Below are 25,475 nucleotides of genomic sequence, written 5' to 3' on the forward strand. Positions count from 1 at the left end.
AGTAGTAGTAGTAGCAGCAGCAGCAGCAGCAGTAGTAGTAGTAGTAGCAGCAGCAGCAGCAGTAGTAGTAGTAGTAATAGTAATAGTATACTTACCCATGGAGCACAATTTCCACAGAAATAATAACATACATGACTTTGGTTCCTAGAGTAGTCCATAAGAGCCTATTTAACCCATAGTATAGCTGAAGTAAATTGACTCAAATAAATTTAAAAGTAGAAAAAGCAGTGCTATTGCAATCTAAGTAATTAAACAACTGAAAAACAATAAAAGGAAATAAAATGGCTTTCAAATTTTTACTCTGAATGTAAAGTTTTTGGAGAATTGGGCTCAAAGGAGATATGCATCAGACATCTGGGTTTATTGATGTAGAAAAGTCTGTGGAAATTCAGGAAGGGACTCCCAGATATTTTTGGATCTCAAGTCTAATGGCACTGGTTCTACGTACAGCAGCCCTTAAAAATTTATGATTTTATTTATATAGCAATAATGATGTTTGTTCAAAATGACTTTCTTTTGGTTGAAAATGGGGTAAGGGAGAGAAAGAGAGAAGAAGAAAGAGATTTCCTCTAGATAAAAAAGAAAGGATTTGAAAGTCTAGAAAAAGAAAATAATATGTGTGAGGGTATGAAAAAGATTAAAATTACCTGAAATAAGATTAGTAGAGATATGAGTTGTACATTTTTAAATTAGTTAAGAGAAAGAAAATGATGTACATCATTTCCTGAAGGAGAAAACAGATGGTGATTGAAAAAATAAAAGATTTTTCATGGAACCAAAACCTAAACCTAAGACTGATTGTTCCTCAGGTCATTCTTCAGTGAGTGAGTGGAGTAAGGTGCCTTGCAATTGGATATTTGTGCACATGAGATGTTAGCAAGTCAGATATTGACTATGTGGGCATGTCTGTGTGGATATTTGTACAGACAAATACACACATAGTCACTCACATAAATAATTCAATTCATAAGTAAACCCAATTAAAACAGATGTCTTGAGTATGGAAGCAGGGTTCTTCATTCTTGGGTCAGGGGCAGCAGCAGCTAAGAAAATCAGGAATGGACTAGTAGTATATAGGTGTGGGAAGGCAGGAGTAACATAAATTCATAAATTATGTAGTTATTGGGGCAACGGACTGGAATTCAGGAGACTGGTTTCTTGTCTGAAGCACTCTTTAGCTACGTGAAATGCAATGCTAGCTCTAAATTGATGACCCCTATAATCATTCCAATTCTATGTTTCTTTTTTTAAATGATCTCTATGACTCATAGAGATACCTTATTCAATGAATGTGAGAATCAACTCTTTAGGCTTTATGTGATAGCCAGGTAATTTGGAAAAGTATTTTAAAAATAAATATTTATCTATTCATTTGCTTTTAGTTTTCAACATTCACTTTTATAAGATTTTGAGTTCTAAAATTCCCCCCCTCCTTTGTCTCCCATCTCCCCAAGACAGCATGCAATATGATAGAGGTTGCACATGTATAATCATATTAAATATATTTCCACATTAGTCCTGTTGTAAAAGAAGAATTCGGAACATAAGGGAAAAATGACAAGAAAGAAAAAAAGAAGGAAAGTAGTATGCTGTGATATAAATTCAGACTCCATAGTTCCTTCTCTGGATATGGACAGCATTTTCCATCATGAGTCAAAAGGGTTTTGTTTTGAGAAAGACAGACAACCTTCTACCTAGAGACCTGGAGTCCAACTCACTCAGAGTAGATGAAATAGGGAGTACTCTTCTGAAACATGATGGGGAAGAAATCCACATCTTGCAATACATGCCAGTGTTCCTCCTATATCATTTTTCCAATGTTAATAAGGTTTCTGATAATAAATGTACCATAAAGTACATCATCTTTGTTAATAGCCATAATACTATGTATATCACACATTTATAAGTACAGGTTTTCCAAAGAATTAATTGAGTAATCAGCATTAAATTCCTGAAAACTAGATTATTTCTTTTTTAGCATTAGGTCATATTCTTTCAAAAACACATATGAACACACATGAATATGAATGTATGTACGTATATACATATACATACACACACATATATGCCTGTATTTTTGAAACTTAATTCTGATTGTTTGATTTATCCTTTCAAAAATCTGCTTGTTAGTTAAAACACATTAACTAGCTCTTTAAATAATTACCAGTTGCTTAATGAGTTTGAAATTATTCTTTAAATTATCAGTTTATTTTCTTTATTAATTTTCTGCCAGTCATCAGAAAGACATCAAATTCCCCTTTTTTGATAGAAGGAAAAAAAGTAGAAGTACCAAATCTCCATCGCAATACTGTAAGGAACTAGACAGAATTCTTCCTACACAACAATCAAATTAAAATTTATACCCAGGGAGTAACAGAAATTCAAATTGGGAATCAGACAGAAAGAGTTATTATTCACAAGTAATCATGACAGTGTTCCATTCAATTTTTCACAGATTCTTTTTGTAAATGTTCATTTTTATGAGTTTATGAATGAAAAATAAATTGTGCAATTCTGTTTTAATTCATCTAATAATAAACACCTACTAAATGCCAAGAAAACAACACTCCATTTGGCTACTGCAGCAGCAAGAGGCCCTAACAGCAGGTGATTACAATAAGAGCCACCTTGTTGTTATATAGTTAACATCTGTGCTTCCTAAATGGTAAAGTAAATGAACATAATGGCTATGGATCTGGATTTGCATTTTCCACCTGTCGATGTGCAAGTATTACATGGAGTGTATACAAGCTACAAAGCCAAACCCCAGATCTGGTCTTGCATGCTCTCCTTAAATGGTCATAGGCACTGATAAGTCTGTGTACTTATGTTATAGAAATTGAATTTCAAGGAAATAATAGTGCTGCCCATAAGAAAAGGATAGGGTTAGGATGAGGAATATTTCTTGCTATCTGTTAAGCTACACAAATCAAGAGACCTCATTGAATTCCATGGAGCTTTCATTGAGGATAGTGATGGTGATGATGAGCTGTAGGACACATTAGAGAGACAGCTTATTTTGGTAACATGAAGACCTGATTTTTCCCAGCTTTCTGACCCAAGATATATCACTTAATCTCTCAAAGCCTCAGCAGATCCCTGAGACTAATCAACTAATGCTCAGAGTTGGTGGAGGGAGCTCTCACCACACAGCCTTCTCCACAATGATAGAATCACAAATGTTTCTTGCATTTGAATCATCATCACCACTGACATTTGTACACTGTTTTAGGGTTTGCAAAGTGGTTTACATGCCTTACCTTGTTTGACACTTACATTGACCTGGTGCACCAGGCACAGTGGCATTAACCATTTTATAGATGATGAAAGTAGGCCTTATAGTACTATGAAAAAGTTGCTATTAAAACGTGTGGGATATTAATTATGATGGAATTAAGGGCATAATAAGCCTCCCTAGCATAGTGTGACATAACTTGTAGGGACTTAGCTTAGTAAAATTGTGTAGTTACCAGTACAGCTCCCTTGGACTGTCTGTGTGATATCTCTTTTGCTCTTGGTATGTGACTAACTCCCCCTCCTTTTTCCTAAATATTAATTCCTGGATATATTTTTTGAAATTTATTTCATAAGTCATTTCTAGTAATAAATTATAGCTTGCCTATTCCCACTATTCACAGTTAAATAGAATTATGAGAATGACACTACTACAAATAGTTAGACTTTTGAGTCAGGCAGCAGCTTGGGATCCTAAAAAGTGCTGCACAATTTCCAGTCCAGCCCAACCCACTCAACTTCCAATTCAACCCAGATCTCTGCAGAGAAGTAAAACACAACTTCTGTGTCTGTTCTGGATTCAAAATAATGATTGCAAAGTATCAAAGTAGCTTTACAAGTCTACCCTGACCCTCTTCAACTCCGGTATATGAACATCCTCAAAATACTGTAAGTATTTTTTGACTGCAGAACTAATGCTCTCTAGTTTAACTACTGGTCCTGTGTTCATATCTCATTTTCAAAAAAGACCAATGATTTCATGAGGGTAATGTCTTAACTTGCATGTGAATTGGATTTAAGTGAGGCAGAGCTACACAAAGCCATCAAGCTCCATCTTTCCTCCAGTCATCCAAGTCTAGCAGCAGATTTCCTGCAAAATAGCTCCTGACACATCTTCCCCTATGGTTGGATAATCAACAACAAAAGCTAACATTTATATAGGATTTAATATATTTTACTTCCTTTAGGTCCCATAACTGCATGAAGTAGGTAACACAGATGTTCAGATGTTCAGTAGCCAGAGAGAGTTAGGATAAAGGGCTAGTACTAGACTTGTGATTTCAAAGGAATCAACAAATTCCAGATGGGAAAACTCTTTGCCAAACCTGGACAGTACCTTGTCTGCAACTTACTTAGAAAGTTGTCTGAAACATTGTAAGGGCAAATTACTTGCCTAGGGTCACTCAACCAGAAGTGATCAGGTGATTTTCCATTAGTCAATGCTGCCTCTCAGACTCTCCATAGCTATCACAAATTTTGGAAACTCACTAAAAATAATTTTGTAAAACTCTGTTTAATAGCATTTTGTTTCACAAAATATTTCAAATATACATATTAATTATGAGAATGAAAATCTCTGAAATGCAATATTTATGTTTGTACTACATTCCTTAGTATACATAATTCAGTTTTTTTGCTGAAAATTGTGCTGGAAAGGTCTACAATGAAACTAGGCTTGTACATAATGGACTGTACATAAAATGTACAGCCTGGACTTATACATAAAAGTACTGAACAACTTTCCTAAAGAGATGCAAGAATCCTAAGGCATCTCATCATATTCTTGAAAAGCAATTGATATTCCTCTACATATTAGAAATTTAGATGACATATATTTGTATAACTTTACACATATACATACATATAGATATATTCATAACTCTGGAATGTTTCTAAACAATACAACTAGCACCTAACTAATCAACATATTTTTAATTCTAAATTGAATCCAAATGAAAAACACATATGAATTGTAACATCACTGTCTCCTTTCTCCCATACCTTCTGGTGGCACCTTAATCATTCTACCACTGGAATCTCATCAGAAATACTTAGACTTTGGTCACTTTCATGATACCATATACTTCATGATCTTATTGTGAATTCTTCTTGTTTTTCATAGTTGAATTCACATCTTAAATGACTATAAGGAGGAGCATCCCCTGCTTTACACCAGTTGTTACTTTCTTCTGTTGTTGTTTTGTCTGCTACAGGTGAAAATGTATTGGCCCTATAATTTATTACTTCTGTGACCTTGGAAGTTACTTTACCAGATTGCTTCTGAGATCTCTTCCTGGTCTAAATCTATGATCCACAGTATTTCAGACATTGCTAGTTTCCCCTCTCAATAACGGTCTTCTTCCTTGAAGACCACTCGTATTTATTGTGTGTTTATGTACTATTTAACTTTACCATTATTTGCATGTAAATATCAGTTTGATATCACTATATATATTCTACCATATACATATATGTGTGTGTGTGTGTGTGTGTGTGTGTGTGTAGTAACTCCAGTGTTCATACTTACTTGTGAATATGATATCAATTATTTAGGGACTAACAGATATCATACTTCATTCCCTTCCTGACTCTGCTTATGACTCTCTGTACTTTACTACCATGACTCACCTGCCACTAGGACCCAAAACTTCTCTCAGAGCTCAGGGCCTTCTCACCTTGGAACACTCCACCATACCTATATCACCCTTCTGCCTTCTCCCATGAACGACTTCCTACTATGCACTTCATGTTGGTGAGTGCTCCAATTTGATCAATCTTCATTCCCCTTTCAGTGCTCCTCAAGGGGCAAATTTCAAGACCATACTTCTTCACTTTGTATCCTTATTCTCCCTTTTCACATTTTCCCTTTCCATCTTGTCTTTTCCCAATGTGTGTTGTCTTTCCCAATTAAACTGTAAGTTTCATGAGGGCAAGGACCATCCTTTTGCTTATTCAGAATTTTCAGACCTTAGTCCAGTGCCCCGAACTTAAGCATTTAGTAAATGATTTTGGCCTGCACAGAGTGGAATGTTTTTAGAACTAAGGGAAAAAATAAAAACAACACCTTAGTGTTCATTTTAAAATTTAGACCTCAGGGCAGCCTGTTATTACTAAACTAATAAGGGCAAAGAATGTGGCAGAGTCTCATTATTTCCCATCTGCTGCCTCCCAGGTTACTTAGGTTGTGCTTCTCTATCAGCTGCATATAGTTAAATAGTTTAGAAAGGGAAATGAGCAACAGGTGGAAAGAGACTTCAAAGTACCAGCTTTTAAGCTATGGTAAAGTTATGTCCTTGCAACATAAAAAATGCTCATTCATAAAGTTTTTATCTTCTGGAACTTATGCAAGCTTTTGACTTCCTATACCGTAAAACACTCCTTAAGTTTCAAAAGCCAAGAGCTTTACTCTTCAGCTCATGCTGCACAAAAATATTTCATTTCTTGGACTGGAAAAAAAAGATAAGAGACAGAGATGGGTGGAAATTAGTCAATCTCAACTGCCTTTAAAGGAGGACAGCAATCTTTTATAGATGTGCTCTTTAGCTGTTTCCCCCAGTAATGTCAAGGATTCCTCCCTCACTCATATAGGAAAGTATACTATAATAGGAAGGGGTCATATAGGGAAGATTTATCCCCTTTTAGACTCAACCTAGGTGCTATAAAGTAGAAACTGCAGCTAAATGCTTCTCCACATGCAATCAGCTAAGGCTTTTGAAGTATATGGAAATAACATTCTTATGGATTCTGAAGTATGAAAGTCCTCTTTATCTTGTTACTCAGGATTTTACCTTATTTTTTCTCTGCTTCCTATTAGCCTTCCTTCTGATTCTCCAAAACAAATTTGCTTAGCATTCCCTGATCGGGTCTCCTGACAAGCCATACCATAGAATATTACTATCTCACCAAACCTCTTACCTCCATGCAATCTAGTTTTCCTGTGCCTAAAAATGGAACTCTAGTTTCCCTCTTCAGTCCTGCTCTTTGAATGCTCCTCAGTCTTTGTCCATTCTTCCTATCTCTCCCTTCATGCTGGTGATGCATCAAACCAGTCATGTTCTACTGACACTCTCACTTATTATTGTAAATGTGTATATGTATACACACACACATATAGACATATATTTATATGTGTGTATATAGATAAATATGTTTGACTAATATATTCTAACAGCAAGGACCTAGCATACACAAGAGGGCCTACTGACAGGTTTTTAGATGTGCTTTTCTAAAAGGAAAGCAATTTTTTGAGGGGTCAGTAATCTACTTTAATCAAACACATGTATTATTCACTTAGTTCAGGGGAAAAGTCAGCACCCTGAACTTCAGAGAAAGTACAAATAGAAATTAGAAGCAGAAATCACAGAGACAAAAGACAGGGCTTCCTACTGTCTGACCATAGATAATGTATATATCATTACCAGAGAGAGAAGCACCAACATGTGGGTTTTCAAAACCAGGGGGCTCCTTAGTGGCTACCTAGAGTCTCATCTGGCACATGAACCTTCTTCCAAAATATAAGCCCAAAACATAATCTCACCTCATAGTATATATACTCTTTTCAGAGCTGGGGGTTATGACCCCTCATGACCCAGTGCCTCATTAAAAATTAACAAAATGTATCTGAGACCTATTAATGGGTGGAGATTTTTAACTCTTCCCCCCATCCACCATTAACCTTACATTAACATTACATACATGCACACACATACACACATACCTCTTAAATAAAGAAAAGTGGTTGCTGATCATAAAAATATTTCTCTACAAGAAATAAAATGGCACATTTCATATTTGAACAAAACCCCTTGATCTACTGTTTTGTTGAGGCAGTTATAGGATGTCATTGGGAGAAATGAATTTAAGGAGGAGGAAAAAAAATATGGTTTCCCCAGACAAGACTTGGAGAACCACTGGTTTACAGCAAATGCATATTAATTTTGTATCCATTTCCTATAATTAAAATGAAGGACAAATTATTGATCCTGAATTTACTGTTTCAAATAAAGATTAGTAGAATGGTACTCAGATTTCCCAGCTTTAGTCTGTTTTAAGCTGAATAAAATATTGTTTTATATAAGCCATAAAATGATTGAAATTATGCAGGTTAGATTAGTAGTTTCAGAATTTAAAGTAAGGGACCCAATCTGTCTATGTGTATTCTGCATAATAAAGGTATAAGTGAAGGGGGAAAAAGAGTTGTTAGATTGGCATGGAATAGGTTGTCAGTTTACTAGGGTTAAAATGTTGGTTCTGAACCTCATAAAATCAAAACTTGTCTGAGGTTTAGTTTACTCATGTGGGAAAATGAGAATATTTTTGACTGTCTACTTTTTAGAAACCAAAAAGCATTATATCAATGTGATGTTATTGTGACTGACACATGAATCTTCAACTCTTCAGTCAGAATTGCCTTACTCTTCTCTCTATGCTAGTGCTTTCATGAAGCAGCCTTGGGCTACTTTGCATACCCAAGCTCAGTTGCCCTGGAGAAAGACAGAAGAGAAAATGATAATTGAAAAAGGTACTGGAATGCCCCCATTTGACCACATATTCACCTAGACTCATTGAACTATGCTCACATATTAGAAAGAAAGCTATATGGGGGCAGGGTAAAGGAAGAGATAAATGGGATGAAATTATCCTAAATCAGCCCAGGCTGGGAAATAGATATTCATCTAGCAGGATGAGTAAAAAGTCCATCATTTGGGGGTGGAGACAAGAGTAGCATATATCAAAGAATTAGACATAATTAGAGAATGATGCTGGATGGCATACAGTACAGTACTAAATTCAATGCAATCACATACCAATATCTCATAAGTATTTAAAGAAAGATAGATTCAGTGACAGATGGGATCACTGGGAAAGGTTTCGTGAAAGAAGTGAGACTTGACTGATACTGAGCGGCAGATTTTTTGTAGGGGTGTTACACAAACTGAGCATTCCCAGACCAAGACAGTTCAAGGCAGAAGCCAATTTTCTTTATCTTAGATCTTTCTTCTGTTTGTGGGTTGAGAAAGCAAGCAGATACTTAGCAACCTTTGTAAAATACTTCTTATTTTGTTGGCTAATTTGGGGAACTTAGTGAAATGTGTCTTCTGTGAATTTGAAAATGTTTGCATTTAGAAATAATTGTAATTTCCATCTATACATGTGGGATTGCAAATGATAATGCAGGATTATCTGTTTTAAGATTTGGATAGAATGAGGGCTAGGGATAAGAATTATGTTTAAAAAATGCAACCCTCCCTATTTGCCAGATATGGCAGGTCAGGGGGAAATGTGTACATAAACTGATATGGGCCTACCCAGTTCATGTAGCATGGAGGTAACAAAGGAGCCTATGGAACATGCTGGGATTGCCTACCAGGGAGATCTTTTATGTCCCCTACCATGTGGATGGGGGTATTTTCCTTTGATTGATTGATTGATTGTATCTTTAAAACTGCTAAGACTGAGGTGATCTACATTTTTGTCTTTTTTTCTCTTTTTTGGCACTCTCTCTTCCAGCATCCTCTTTCTGCTTAGTTCTTAATCTCTTATGCCCAGCATGAATGACATGAGCTACACTTGTAGTAGGGTATCTTTTTCCCCTGCTCCCTCTCTTTTACTCTCACTCTGAGAAACGGGCTTATGGAGGTATTTGTTTCTGGTCTGTTCTGTTTGTTTTCAGTTTCAGATTCTAGAGGTGACCATCATGGAACCAGGAGTTTGTGCCAAGGTGACCTTGGAGACAGGATTCCATACAGGGTTGTGCAACAAGCCAGCCCAGCTGTGGAATCCAAGAGAAGCCAGGGTGGCTGGGATTTCAGTCCAAGAGGAAGATTTTTGATTTATAATTGTGTTTTAAAGAAAGTATGTATCTTTGTGATTAGACCTTTTAAGCAAAAATTTCTACATAAAAACTGTTCTGAGTGTTAGTAGCCAAATGGAATTGGAGTATAAAGGAATTTTACCCCATACACTTTGGGGAACATCATTGGTAGGTACTAGAGCCATTTGCAGAGAGCCTTGATACTCTAAAACCCCTTAAATGTACTGTAAATGTACTTTTGTATGTAAAAGTGAAATCAGGATGTAAGGACTGGGGTAGTCTGTGTTACAGAGTGAATGAAGTAAGATGGCATATGGATTAATAAATGGTAGAAATGAAGTCATAGCCATGACCTAAAGAAGACCACAAAGAAGTAGTCTGACTGGAAAGGAGAGATTATGTAAAAGAAAAAGAGGTGGCACAGTGGATAGAGTGCTGGGTTGGAGTGTGAAAGACTAATCTTTCTAAGTTCAAATCTGGCCTTAAGCACTTACAAAGTGTGTAACACTGGGCAAGTCATTTAACCCTGTTTGCCTCAATTTCCTCAACTGTAAAATGTACTGAAGAAAGACATAGCAAACCACTCCTATAAACCACTCCAGCCAAGAAAACCTCAGCTGGGGTCACAAAGAGTCAGACAAGACTGAAACAACTGAACAACAACAGCAAAAAGTGAGGTCAGTTTAGATACAATTTGGACTTGATCTAATTAAAAATGGAAAACCATGTTCTAAAGTGAAGAAATGGCATGATGACTCTGGTGTTTGACAAAGATTAATTTCACAACTATTTAGAATGAAAAATAGAGAGAAAACAATCTTGTTTAAGTAGAAAAAGCATCTGATTCACTAGAGTAAACTGCAACTTTAAATGTCCCCAACCCAACAGTATCTTTCATAAATATGTCAAAATAATGTAAAATTTGTTTAAACTGTAAAAAGAGAACTTCTTTCAATGACACTGATTATTAATATAAAGCAAAGAAAGGCATAAAAAACAAACATGTGCTAGTCAAAGGTATTTGTGACCAACCTGGAACACATATAGTTTGTAGTCTAAATATAAGAGGCACTTGCCGTAGGTAAAGGGGCTTTCCACATGCCCTCGTTTGAATAGTGTTGTGCTGATTCGAGCAACAGATCATTGCAAAGCCTTCTAAATGAAGGACATGTGAGAAACAAAAGAAGAAATAATATTTCCACAGGATTAAAAACTACTCTTAGTTTTGCAGTAGTGATAACTGAATGTAAGTTTGAGGTGACTTGTTCTAATCAGAACTGTAACCTAGCAGAGCCTGGCTTCTAATTAAGTAAAAAATCAGAAGCTTGTACTCATGCTTAATGAGCTGCTTCAGGGGGACATATCAAGGAGGAAAACTTGGAAGACGTGGTCCAGGAAGTTTCATTTAGCCAATAGAGAACAGGGGGAGAAATTTGAATCAGGAACAGGAAATAAAAAGCCTTGCATTTGTCTGAGCACATGTGCCCCTTTAGGGACTAACACAAGAAATGTAAAATAAAATGAGAGTTTTCGTGGCTTCACAACTATTGTTCTTTCTAGGGTGATAATACCTCTTACAGGCATACTCAGTTAAAAAATATATCCTAGATATCAATAAAGGAAAAACAAAGATTAAGGAAGTCTGCTATCCAGACATATATATGTTTGTAAAGTATATACATCACAACAGCAGGCCATCTCCAGTCATGCCATCTATATATTGCCACTGGGCCCAGATGACTCTGGAGGAAAAAGTGAGGCTGGTGACTTTGCATAGCCCTGTCTCATTTAAATCTAATTTACTTACAAGTCATAGTACTTCCTGATGTTATGGTCCTCTTTAGGAACAAAAGACAAACAGTAACCTGTGAGTAGTACCAGCTGTCCCATTGGGGACTCAACTGGCTAGTTCAATTTGGGCAACACAGCTCCTTCCTTCTTCCTCCTTCCCTTCCTTTTTCTTCTCTTCATTTCTTCCTTCCTCTCCCTCTGTCCACATATGGTATAATACCCTTACCTGTGGGAGTTCTGCCCAAAGAAATGCAAATTTTGATCCCTGAAACCTCACAAGATCACTTGGGGTTTACAGGTTAGATTTCTTTTAAGGATCAGTCTTAAACACAAACTACTCTGGCTCTCATTGATTGCACAACAATAGGTCCTAGCCCAAACCCCACCTGGTCATTGTTTGAACCCTGATGACTCAGAGTAAATGTAACTAGCAGCTGTTTCTGTTTTGGCTAGAAATCCTGAGGATCTTCCTCTCCCAGACTGATTTTTTTAACTACCTAAAAGAAGTCATTCTTTACCTTGCTTCTTACCAAGCCTTAATCACTTTCCCTCAGACTGACACCCAGGAAAGACCTTAGCTTAAAAGGCCAAGGTCTCCCCTTGCATCTGGGGTCATTTCCAGGCCTCCTAATTTATATGTGACCACTGGGCCTGGATGGCTCGAGGAGAGAGTGAGGCTGGTGTCTCTGCACAGCCCTCCCTCACTTAAATCCTGTTCACTAGCAAGTATCATGGCATCACTTTCCTTATGTCATAGTCCTTTTTGAGAACAAAGGACAAACAATAACAATATCTTGAACTACACTCAGAAAATAAGCAGAGCCCAGACTTGAAAAATGGAAGAGAATAACTTAGTTACTTCTGAAAAATCACACAATGCCCCAAACACCTTCGGAAGCAAAAGTTTGCCTGTTTACTGTCATCATTCTTCCACTGAATCTATATAGTTGTGATAGATGGAGTACCATAGTCTCTGAATAATTAAAATTAAAGGTAAAGAAAGGGCAAAAATGAGGCAAATGAACAGTATGTGTATTCTACAATATCACAATGAAGATTTATGTAGATTTATGGCATTATGGATGCCATTAGAAAGATTATGCCAGGAAAAATATGAGGACTGGTCATGTAGTGAAAGTGAGAGATAACCAGTGGATAACACATATACTTTGCTGATATTTACATAATGTTAAGGTAAAAAAGAAGACTTCAATATTTTGGGTAGAGAATTTCTTAGAGATGATGAACAAATCTCACACAGGATAAGAAAGCACGGAGTGCTTGTAGTCTATATTATTGGAGAAAGCCATATAAATAAAAACATAGATTCCACAAAATATCAAAACAAAAGCAGAACTTATTAGAGGTTGCAAAGCTTAGGAATAGGGGGTCCAATTGGATTCTTTAACCAGGGACTAACTTAAAATCTATGTTCTCATGTAATTTCTTAATTAACAAAAGTATTCAATGGAAGATAATCATACTCAGACACTCAAGTATATAACTGAGAAGCCAAGTTATATTAAAACAAATTTCTCAATTCAAAGTGAAGATGGAAAAATACTCTGAAATTTAAGACCAGAATTAAGATCATTGGTTTCACATAAGAAGAATAAATTTAAACACAGCAAATCTGACTAGATACAGTGCTTTTAGGGATCATCCCCCCGCAAAAGCCCCAAAGAAAACTTCACTGATGTTTTACTTAAGACTGTGGTCCTCCAGTGATATTTTACAGAACAAGAATGATATTTATTATAAAATCTATGTTTTTCTTTAGTACTTTCTGAACTCCCCCCTCCACCCCTGACTTTCTCAAGTTGCAGTTCTGTAGGGCACAAACTACAACGGTCTCCTATTTCTATATTGTGAAATTAAGAAACTCTTCTTCCAGGGTGAGGAATACACAGCTTTCCCATGGAATATAGCTTTTTCTCAACTTCTCACACTTCAAATGTTATGGAGTATGAAACTTGGTATGAAGTTGCAAATGGCTTATTACAGAGAAGGGAAGCAGAATAAAATTAAGAATAAGACCTGTGTTCCCAAAGCTGTAGCATCAATTTGCAGCCAAGAATTGGGTGGGAACTTAATAAAATAATTGACCAGTTACAAGGTCAGGGAGCTATTTAAATTTCACCATATCATTTCCCAAGTATCTCTCCAATCAATTTAATTTCTCTAACAGCAATTGGCCTCTTTGGAAGGAAACAACTTTTTCTTTTAATTGCCTTCCCAGAAACACAATACATCTTCCATCTAAGTGAAATCACTGCAATGCTTGACTGGAAAATAGCTGACCATAGGTAATGCCAACATACATTCCAAGCTTTCCCATGCTCCGTGTTGTGTCTAGTTGTGTTCAATCTTTTTACTTCTGGTGTTACAGAGACTTGAGTCATGAAGAGCAGGTTGGAGAGTTGCAAGGGAAAATGTATTTAATTTGTAGTTACGGAAGCAGAGTTCATGACCTGCTTCTTCCTATTTGTATGACATTAGGCAAGTTTCCTAACCTTTCAAGGCCTCAGTCTCCTATTTTCCCAAATGATGGAGTTGGAATAGATTGTGCATAAGGTCTTTTCTACAAGAATTTTCAGCTCTGTAACTATGATTTCATATCCAGTTCCTGCCACTGCTATCTTCCTAAGAGCTTGTATTTGCATACTGGGATGAGGAACTAAGAAAACCTGATGTTTACATCGGTTAGGTCTTAATAACTGCAGATTTTAAAATGTTACTGTCACTCTCTTGGGAACATTATAGAGCCCAGGACCTGAAATCTCCTTGGCTACATAACTCAACAGGAATTGGCCACGGACTGCCTAAACATATGATCCAGTCCTTACTTATCCAATATGGAATTGGTTCAAAAGTTTTTCCTTTAAAGGCCTCACATTGACTCTTCAATACTTTACTTCTAGTTTAGGATAGACCTATATTGATCCCTATTCTGTTCTCTCCCTCCCTGCTTCCCACCACAAGCTCTGCTCTCCTCACTCGATAATGGCCCCACTATTTCATAATTCACTCAAGAGCTACTTAACTTGTTGCTCAATTCCTTACAGAAACATATCCAGAGAATAGACCTTTCTACCATACCAAACCACACTTCATCAGCAGAGTTGATAGAATGTATTAATGATCTTCAAATAGTCAATAAGGAAAATAAGCAATTTCATACAGCTGCTTGAGCATCACATACTCCTTTCTCAGCTGTCTACCTTCTCTTGGTATTCTTAATCATAAAGCTGTCAAACATTTGCAACTCGTTGCTGGTATACTGAATTTCTGAATGTTTAATCCCTCAAGTGGACATACAACAGGAAATCTAAAGATTAAATTACTGTTTCTAAGATTTTGGAACTCAATCCACAGACTTGAAGTCCTACTCAGCAGCATATTCATGCCAGCTTGGTAATGGGATGGGGACTGAGGAGCATGAAAGCTAATTTTTTTTAATTGTTCAAGGAACTGAAGGAAAGTACGATATCTAAATTGAGTGTTACTATGTTAGCGTATTTAAGACATCTTGAAGCGTTTGACTTTCATAAAAACAGCTGAAAAATAGACACCTGGCATTATGCAATCAAAACCAGGTGGTTAAATTAAAACTGAAGCATGATTGTAAGGGGCCCAGAGGGTCCCAGGGGGTGCAAGTCAGAGGCAAAGCCTGTTCCCGTGGGAACGGTGCTGCTGCGCACCCTGGCAGAAGCTCTGTGTGACCCTGGAACCTGATGTTCCTGCAGATACCAATGTCCTGTACAGTAAAGTTACAAGTGAGCCTGGGAACCCAGGAACTAGCTGCAGGAACAAGATAAGCTTTCTTCCTTACTGCGGGTGTAAGGATGTGGAACAGTCATGAGATGGTGAAGTAATGGGATGAGCTCAGCATGTATGTGATTGGTGGATCAGCCTTTATAAACCCTAACCCTCAGCTGAATAAAGAGTTGTTGTTGCCTGGATCATCTTGTCTCCAGTCTCCTTCCTTCAGGGCCCACAGAGTAGAAGCCTGTGGGTCAGGGGGATCCAGGGGTTCGGGCTCTGACCCCGAACAATTGGCGCCCGAACAGGGACCGGAAGGGAAACCGAGGTCCCCCTGCAAGGCGTGGGCTCGGAATCGCACGAGAGTGATGCCACCTGCATGCTCCAGTCAGTGCCCCGGTGGTTCTGTGGAGCTTGGGAGAGACGTGCACTCGGCTGACTGGGACAAGAAGAAGAAAGTTACAGACTGTGAGTAACCCTGCTTATAGATAAAACAGGTAGAGAGCTTAGTCCAGAGAGATTATATCCAAAGCTACAGAAAAAACGAGATGGCAGAATGGCTATGACAGGATTGCCCAGAACTGCAGGAGTGGAAGAGATGATGCAAAGGTGTGAAGATGTAGGTTCGGTAACATTCGCAGCTCATGTGAAGGAACAGGTAAAGAGACAGTATAGAACTGAAGCTGCCAGCATGAGACAAGGACAGAAATGTTATAGCTGTGGACAAACAGGTCATTTTAAAAAAGACTGTAGGAGCAGGCCAGGAGTGAGGCCTAAAACACCATGCCCAAAGTGTAGAAGAAAGGGTCATTGGCCCTCAGAATGCCGAGGAGCCCTGCCACAACAATACTCTAGCCCAGGACCTGAAGGAGGGACAAACCTGACAGCATGGAGAGCCAAGCCCAACAAGGAGACTCAACGCCTCAGACAATGGTACCGAGTGGCCACAGTGAAAGAAAGAAAGCCACATACCTAGGTTGTACATAGTGTCTGTGTCTGTGTTCTGTCTTTCTGTGATTTGTGTGCATGTGTTTGTGTGTTAATACCGCCGATGCCCTTGTGCTGGTTGGAATGCAGTTATCTCTTTTCCTCCCCCTCTGTTTCTCTCTCTCTGATGGCTGCAGCATCAGGGAAGAGAATGGGAGAGAGAAAGAGAGGAACTCCTCTTGTTTAGTTTCTGTGACTGCTAAAGTCAGTTCAGGTCAGGTCAGAAACACGTAAGCCCACTAGAATAACTTGGGTAGTACCTTGAAAAGTTGTTGGTAAAATTCTCTCTCTCTTTCTACCTTTTAACCCTGGCCAGGTTGTGAAGGTGGGGAGACAGACCAGAAATTGGGGAACTTTTTCCCCTCATCTTATGGAGGCAACCTAATTAGCGTTGTAATCATCTCATGCCTCACCAAAAAGAGGAAAAAGTTTCTTTGCTGTAATTGTTTTAAGTGTATGATGTCGCTTCTCATTGGATAATTCAGACAGGGCAGATTCACAAAGTTTTGGGGACTGGGGTAAGCACAGGGACCACAGGCCCCCCATAGTTGGGGGGAAGGACCCAACGCCCGTAAGCGAGTAAGGTGAGCCCCGCTGGGAGCGGGAAGAAGTCGCTGTTCATCAGCGCAGAGATCCCCGCTGACCGCGGGAAGAAGTCGCTGCCAGGCAGCGCAGAGATCCCCGCTAACCGCGGGAAGAAGTCGCTGGACAGCCAGCGCGAGTCCCTCACTGCGGGCAGTGGGGAGACGGGGGAGCCCCGCTGGGAGCGGGAAGAAGACGCTGTTAGACAGCGCAGTGAGCCCCGCGCGCGCAGCGGGAAGAAGTCGCCGTCAGCCGGCGCAGAGATCCCCACGCGCGTAGTGGGAAGAAGTCGCTGATTAACAGCGCAGAGAGAGCCTCGCAGGAAGCGGGAAGAAGTCGCTGGGTAGCAGCGCCTCGCAGTTAAACGGGAACCATGGGTCAGGGGTATAGTGTCCCACTGATCAAGCCTGAGGAGAAGGCAGTGCTTGCTAGTCACTTATGAGTGTATATTGGAAATGTAAATAATGGTACCTACAGTTCACTGTTTGGGTTACTATTGTGTTTCTAAACTGTAATAACACTGTCTTGTATTGTACATTAAGTGATCGTGGTATTCCAGAAATTGTGTTACAAAAGGCTAGAGATGTTGGGAAGCTCGTGTAAAACAAGTTATGTTATTGTAAACTTTACCTGTCCTGTACCCTTGTCTTATAGTGCTGTGATTGCCCTCTAGAGAAACCAGGTATTTTCCCCCTTGACTGTTACAGAAGTTACAGCTAAAATAATTTGTGTATCATTTTTGAAAGTTGTAAGAGTGCTACCTACGTTTTGAAGTTGCTGTTTTAATGCTAAACCTAAAATTGTTAATTGATTACTGCGTATAGAAAGAAAAGAATGGAGTAAAAATTTTATTTAGACTGGTTCTGCCCATTCAGAACAGTCCTCCTATATGTTTGGGGTTTGGCAAGCATGGGATCCATGCCAATTCCTCTTATTTTGTAAAACTGCCAAGGCCTCTTTCATGTGGACAAGGTCATCAGTCCCAAGAAAGAAATTTGTTTAGCTTATATAATTCATAAACAATGAATGTGACTTGCTCAATAGTTGTAATAGATAGAAAAGATTTTTAATAATTGACTTTTATATCAGGACAAGTTTTAAATTTGAGAAGGAAGGATTTTAAATGAAATCTCATATGTATGTGAGTCCTGTTAATCTTCATTGCTTATTGCAACTCCATGAGTATAGAAAGAACTGTGTCTGGTTCTGAGCTGTGAGCAGTGAAACTTGCTGTTTAAGGTAAAGGCATTTGGGACTATAGCTAGTTTCATTTTTAGTTTGAGTTTGAATTTGGGTATCGTTGCTTGCATTAAATCAGTATCTGAGAGAATTGCCACAAGTTACTCAGAAGGACTGTGATCCTGCACTGTTAACAGGTGAAGTCTGTATCTGGATAGGAAACACCGAGGGGACAATTCTAGACTCACTCTAGGATGGGATCCTCCTGGTCAGTTTCTCCCTTGTGTCCCGGAAAAAGGAATGCTTCTCACCTGACTATTCCTGAGTCTGGCTATAAAATAGATACTGCGTGGTTTGGAGTATTGCACTGTTACCCAATTCAAACAGAGTCAAGGATGTTTTATCCTGTCTTATTTGGTATGCCACATGTCCCTGCTTTTCCTTCTATAGCAAATTTCTCTGATCATAGCAAGTGACCAGCAACATATGTGAGCCCTTTTGTACTGGGACACTAATATTATTTTATCTGAACTTGATATGATCAAACATTTATGTACATTCCTTTCACCCTAAGATGTCCTCATAGTGTAGAAGCAGTGTAAAAGAAGTAGTATTTTTCTGTAATCACTCTTATACTGTTACCAACACGAAATTCCCCTGCGCATTTTCCCTGGGCATTCTGTGATGATTACGGCTTTGGTTCATTTGAGGAATGTTACTTTCGCTTTCACTATCATTGTAAACGGTTTTGTCTTCAAGTGACACTGTTGTAAAGGCACCGGACAGATTTCTGGAAGATGTGCTGCAGCAGAAAAGATCTTGCTATTTTGACACGCAAAGGTTGAAATCCATGTGTGAATGTATTCTCCACTTCATTTCTACGAGTTTTCTTCCAGCATGGACATAAACAAGCCTGTGCAACATTGCTGGACGTCTCTTCAGTTGTGCAGTTCGAGTTAGGGGTCTCTTTTGTGTATGGCCCTACAGCTCTGGTAGTGACGCTATGCCTTGTGTGCTACCTGTCTGTGGTAGGAAGATTGTGGAAGGGACGCAGTCTGGATGGTGGGTTCAACAGCTTTGGATGCATAACAGGTTTGATTAACACTATGGAAAGCAGACGGGAAGGTGGGGTGTGTGGGGTCATCAAGGTCCTTCATATCCCCCGATCGTTGCTCCAGGTACTTTTGTGCCAGTTTCAGGGGGTTTAAGCATGTAGGGACAGTGTGGGGACGTATATTCAGAAGACAGCAGAATGATGTAACTACCATTTTTAACCCCTTCTGGTCGATTTTGGCCTTTGCTTGCTTCACCTCCTTGCCAGCTTTGTCTCCTCCAGGTTTCGTGTCTTCCACTTTGGAGATAACGGTTCTGGCTCTATGTGACTTACTGTCTGCGGCTCGTTACCCTCTGGACTGCTGTGACCTCTCCACTATCGGGACCTTGTGTGCCTGGGACGGCTCTCCGTCCCCTCTCATCAGGATGCCAGCTGCAGACGCTGAGACCTTCGTCCCTTACGCCGTAGATCTGGGTTCTTCTCTTCATCAAAAAACAAAAAGGGGGAGTGACGTGGGCCCTCAGTTTGGCCGTAGTGGGCCCTCAGTTTGGCCATATGTACTTGGGCCCTAAGACTGAATTCGCATTGTATACAGTTGAACGTATGTCCTTGGACCCTAATACTGAAATCACTTTTTCCAAATATGTTTCTCCCTAGCCCCTAAATACTATCTCAGGCAGTTTCTCCCTCAAGGACACAGTCTGCCCCAGCAGCAGCCGTTATCTCCCTTCCTCCTGTAGTAGTCAGCTGAACCTATAGAATTCATGTGCCAGTTACGTATTACTGTTCACTGACCAGTCATGTGTATCCTAGACTCAGTTGTATTTATATTGTCACTCAGATGTCAGATGTATGTATATTGTTACTCAGATGTATATATTGCTCTTTTGATTGGAACAGGATCCTCACTTATTAGGCCACCACTCCTTCAAGACCAGACACACCACCATGAGGTATTAAGGAAGGGAATATGCTTTACCTGATGATATGTAGTGTACTTTATCTCGATGTATCAATTCTCAATCAGACCCCTTTGCTATGATTATACAGCAACCCACATATGCTATGTTCCCTGCTAAGGTAAATCATACTTGGTATCAAACTCAAGAGTATACATTCTCTGTAGAAAGAGATGGTGCAACATCTGGCTGTGTTGTGATTGCTTGTTTCTTTACATCTGCTATGGCCTTAGGCCTGCTAATTAGCTATATGTACTATATGTAGGAGGGTTAGCAAGAATGTGGGCAGAGGATTCGAGCTCCGATATACGAATGTGCAGAGCAGTATAATAGTAGTGATTGTGATGGGACAGATACCAGACTTCACCTGTATAGAACTACGGACTTGGATCAAAACTGTGGCTCCCCTGGAATTGCTTGTATGGTACCTCAGAGCTGCAAAAACAAAAAGGGGGAGTTGTAAGGGGCCCAGAGGGTCCCAGGGGGTGCAAGTCAGAGGCAAAGCCTGTTCCCGTGGGAACGGTGCTGCTGCGCACCCTGGCAGAAGCTCTGTGTGACCCTGGAACCTGATGTTCCTGCAGATACCAATGTCCTGTACAGTAAAGTTACAAGTGAGCCTGGGAACCCAGGAACTAGCTGCAGGAACAAGATAAGCTTTCTTCCTTACTGCGGGTGTAAGGATGTGGAACAGTCATGAGATGGTGAAGTAATGGGATGAGCTCAGCATGTATGTGATTGGTGGATCAGCCTTTATAAACCCTAACCCTCAGCTGAATAAAGAGTTGTTGTTGCCTGGATCATCTTGTCTCCAGTCTCCTTCCTTCAGGGCCCACAGAGTAGAAGCCTGTGGGTCAGGGGGATCCAGGGGTTCGGGCTCTGACCCCGAACACATGATGATTATTACAATTGTAGGGTACAACCTGTGTGCAATCAAGATAGTAGTCTGTAACATAAAAACTAGATGAGATCATCCCATTCATATCTACTGTGGTCACTACTTTTCTTTCTATATCTGCCTACATCATTTTTTTGGCATTTTAAAGAATAAGAATCAATTTTTTAGTAAGATATCCCATTATTAAAATTTTTAGGCTATTTCTCAAGGTATTATTAGACAAAAATAGTAATAACTTCTTTTATATATTATGAATTTTTGCTCATCAGGTCACATGTGAATTAAGTGAATATGTGTTCCATTTAATTTTCCTCTGTTCATTTAAATGCAAAAGATCAAATAATAATAGATGACAGTTACATAGCTCATTAAGGTTTGCAAAGTGATTTACATACATTAGCTCAATGAATTCTCATAACAACCTCACAGGTGCTCTAGGTATTAGTATCTCTATTTTACATAAGGAAGCATTTATTCAGACAAGTGAAACATCATACTCCTGAGAAAACAAGTGAGGACTTCAAATCATATCCTCTTGACACCAAGCCAGTACTCCTTCTATAGACCATGCTGCCTTTGATTTAATAGATGCTTAGTAATAGTTACAAGTGCATAGAGTACTTGGGTTGAGTGGCCTTGAGATAAAATAGTTTGTGACTTAATAAACAATAATTGAATAGGAATTTAGATTTGCTCGTACTCAAATAATCATAACTAAAGACACGATACATGGGTAAGTAAGGTAGAGCTGGATATTAGGTCCAAGGGGACCACATTTCATTTAGAAAGTAGCACTTCAGTTGGACTTTCAAGAATGAATGGATGTTAAAAAAAATGAATGGAAATTTAATGGGTTAGTTAAAAGGAAGGCATTAAGAGCAGGATATATGTGGGGGACAGAAAGCAGTCCAAGCTGCTAGAGTATACTTTATAGAAAGAGTAATCATATGGGATAGGACTTGAAAAGTAGAGCGGTACCAGATTTTGGAGGACCTTGAAGTTTACTTGATTGTCGAAAAGGAGTCACTGCAGAATTTTCAAAAGATGAATAATGGGATCAGATATATGTATAAGGAAGATCAGTGTCTAATTGGAATGAAGGATGAATTGAAAGGGAGGGAGAGAGTGCAATCAAGAACTATTAGAAGCATATTTTAATAATCTAGGTAGGTGATGACAAAAATCTGTTCTAGAATAATAGTAATGGGAATGTAGGTGAAGGAATGTATTGAAGAGATTTGTTACCATGAAGAATGTGAATTATGAAGACAAGGTTTTATTGCAATTTGACAATTATGTATTTATAAATCACCTGAATTACTTGAAGTACTGAAAGTACATCTTCAAAATCAGTGTCATTTAATTAAATATTTAGAAATATCTAACATTGCTCCATGACATCACCTGTTTTCTGAAAATAACATTCCATTTTCAACAAGAAGTTATTTCTATCAAAGATAAATAAGTTAACTGCACATTATTTTATTTTGTGAAATCTTTTTTGTCATCTATGAATTGCTCTCCTTAACCAAACCAGAACCTCATATAATTAACTGGACATTAAGTTCCAAGCCCTGCCTATGACTCATGTTGCCTGTGTGACTTCTACAAATCTTTTAACCTCTCAAAGCTCTCAAGTAACTCCTTAAATATATCAGGACAACAAATTTATTTAAGAGGAAGCTCATTAAACTGGTAAAATCAGTACTTGGGAAAATAATAATGAATTATTATAATAAATCATCATGTAAGAGACTTCTATTAATTCATGTATAGTCTTTTAAAAAAGATACACATGAATATAAAGGCATATATAAATATTCACATATGTATGCATTTGTAAAAAGGTACATGCATATATGTGTGTATATGGAATATAGAGTTTGAGAACCTGGGTGTAAGTATTGCCTCTGATGATTATTATATGTGTGCCTTTGAGAAAGTTACTTAATTTCAATAACCTTCAACTGCTTCTTTTGTGACATGAAAAGATTGTGTCATGATTTCTTTATTGATATAAATCTATAAACAGCTTAGCTTCAAATTTCCTAATCAATTTGGCCTCCTGATCCTTGATTTCTCATGACTCTCGTATTTCAAACTACTCTATACCACCTAAATTTGCATTTAATCATATATTGTTTTACAACCTTCACTTATTATTATTGTATGGTGTCCTGTCTTGCCCAAAAATATTTTCTATGCATTGATCTTACCAATTCATCAGTGAGCTGTCATATTAAGACATTAATTAAAATATATTCAATTTGCGGCACTAATTTGATGGTTAAACACCTGATTCAGCAATCTCAAATAATATATAAGCATTAGAAAATACTTTGAGCACAATGAGAAACTTTGGGGGCACTAGGGGGCAGAGCCAAGATGGCAGAGTAGAAGGACAGACCTGTAGAAGCTCTTCCCCCACAAACCATAAAATAACTGTAAAAAATGATTGTAAACAAATTCTAGAGCAACAGAAGCCACAGAACAATAGACTGAAAGAGATTTCTGGTGAAAGGCAGCCTGGAAGGCCAACAGGAATTGGACTCTGAGCTGAGCACAGTCCAGCCTTGGGCATGCAGTGTGACATGAACAGGAACAAAGCAGGCTTCAGGGAGCAGAATTATGGGCAGCAGCTGCAGTTCTCAGATTCCTCAACCCACAAATGCCAAAGGCAGTTTCAAAGATCAGTGAGTGAGAAGGGTGAGAAGGGAATACGTTCTGTTCCTGGTCCCCAGGTGGGAGCAAACACTGTGGCAGAACTTCCAGATTTGGAGCTCTCAAGGTAAATACCCTTGGGGAATCTAGCTGCTGATCTGGGTCTTAGTCCTGAGTGGTGTCCTGTGGTGAGGAGGAGCACTGGCCTGGTGGAGCTGATGGAGGCTCTGGAGATTCTGGACAGAAGACAGAGCCTATGGTTGCTCTCAGATCAGTCAGCAGGCCAGGAGAGGAATTTACTCCTCTTGGTATAATCAAGGTGATTGTACCACCTTGGAGGAACTGAGAACTTATAGGTTTCTAGAGTATACCCTCCCCTTGACAAAGAAATCAAAAGTTAAGTAACTGGCTGGAAAAATGCCCAAAAAAGGGGCAAAATAAGACTATAGAAGATTACTTTCTTGGTGAATGGGTATTTTCTTCTATCCTTTCAGGTGAGGTAAAGCAATATATACAATAAGAAGAAGAATATAAGTCAAGGCTTCTGCATCCAGTATCTTCAAAATAAAAATTCAATGGTCTCAGGCCATAGAACAGCTCAGCAAGAGTTTTGAAAATCAAGTAAGAGAGTGGAGGAAAAATTGGGAAGAGAAATGAGTGTTGCAAGAAAATCATGAAAAGTGAGTCAACAGTTTGCTAAAGGAGACTCAAAAAATGCTGAAGAAAATAACATCTTTAAAAATAGAATAACTCAAATTGCAAAAGAGGTCCAAAAAGTCCATGAGGACAAGAATGTTTTAAAAAGCAGAACTAGCCAAATGGGAAAGGAGGTTCAAAAGCTCACTGAAGAAAATAATTCTTTAAAAATTAGAATGGAAGAGATAGAAGCTAATGACTTCATGAGACACCAAGAAATGATAACACAAAAGCAAAAGAATGAAAAAGTAAAAGACAATGTGAAATATTTCATTGCAAAAACAACTGACCTGGAAAATAGATCCAGGAGAGACAATTTAAAAATCATGGGACTAACTGAAAACCATGATAAAAAAAAGAACCTAAACATCATTTTTCATGAAAATATCAAGGAAAACTGCCCTGATATTCTAGAACCAGAGAGTAAAATAAATATTGAAAGAATTCACTGATCACCTCCTGAAAGAGATATCGAAGGAAAAACTCCTAGGACTATTGTAGACAAATTTCAGAGTTCCCAGGTCAAGGAGAAAATATTGCAAGCAGTCAGATGGAAACAATTCAAGTATTGTGGAAATACAATCAAGATAACACAAGATCTAGCAGTTTCTACGTTAAGGAATCAAAGGGCATGGAATATGATATTCCAGAAGTCAAAGGAACTAGGATTAAAACCAAGAATCACCTACCCAGCAAAATGGAATATAATACTTCATGGGAAAAAATGGTCATTCAATGAAATAGAGGATTTTCAAGCATTCTTGATACTTTCAAACACAAAAATCAAGAGAAGCATGAAAAGGTAAACAGGAAAGAGAAATCATAAGGGACATACTAAAGTTGAATTGTTTACATTCCTATATGGAAAGATAATATTTATAACTCTTGAAACTTTTCTCAGTGTTTCCGTAGTTGGAGGGATCATACACACACACACACACACACATATATATATAAAATCCCTTTGTCTATATATATATGTATATATATATATATATATATATGTATACACACACACACACACACACACACACACACATATATATATATATATATATATACACACACACATTTAGACAG

The 25,475-nt window shown here is 38.4% G+C and overlaps 1 protein-coding gene and 1 long non-coding RNA gene across 2 annotated transcripts in view; one reads left to right on the forward strand and one right to left on the reverse strand.

Moving 5' to 3' along the window:
• The window catches only part of FSTL5 (follistatin like 5), a 1,060,999-nt gene that overhangs the window by 593,191 nt on the left and 442,333 nt on the right, over positions 1 to 25,475 (reverse strand). The window lies entirely within an intron of this gene.
• Positions 15,234 to 25,475, forward strand: part of LOC140512017 (uncharacterized) — a 419,018-nt gene continuing 408,776 nt past the window's right edge. The window contains exon 1 of the long non-coding RNA XR_011969752.1: positions 15,234 to 16,358. This is a non-coding gene — a long non-coding RNA (uncharacterized lncRNA). The remainder of the gene's footprint in view (positions 16,359 to 25,475) is intronic.

Source organism: Notamacropus eugenii, chromosome 6 (genome assembly GCF_028372415.1).
Source record: "Notamacropus eugenii isolate mMacEug1 chromosome 6, mMacEug1.pri_v2, whole genome shotgun sequence".
Classification (NCBI taxonomy): Eukaryota; Metazoa; Chordata; class Mammalia; order Diprotodontia; family Macropodidae; genus Notamacropus; species Notamacropus eugenii.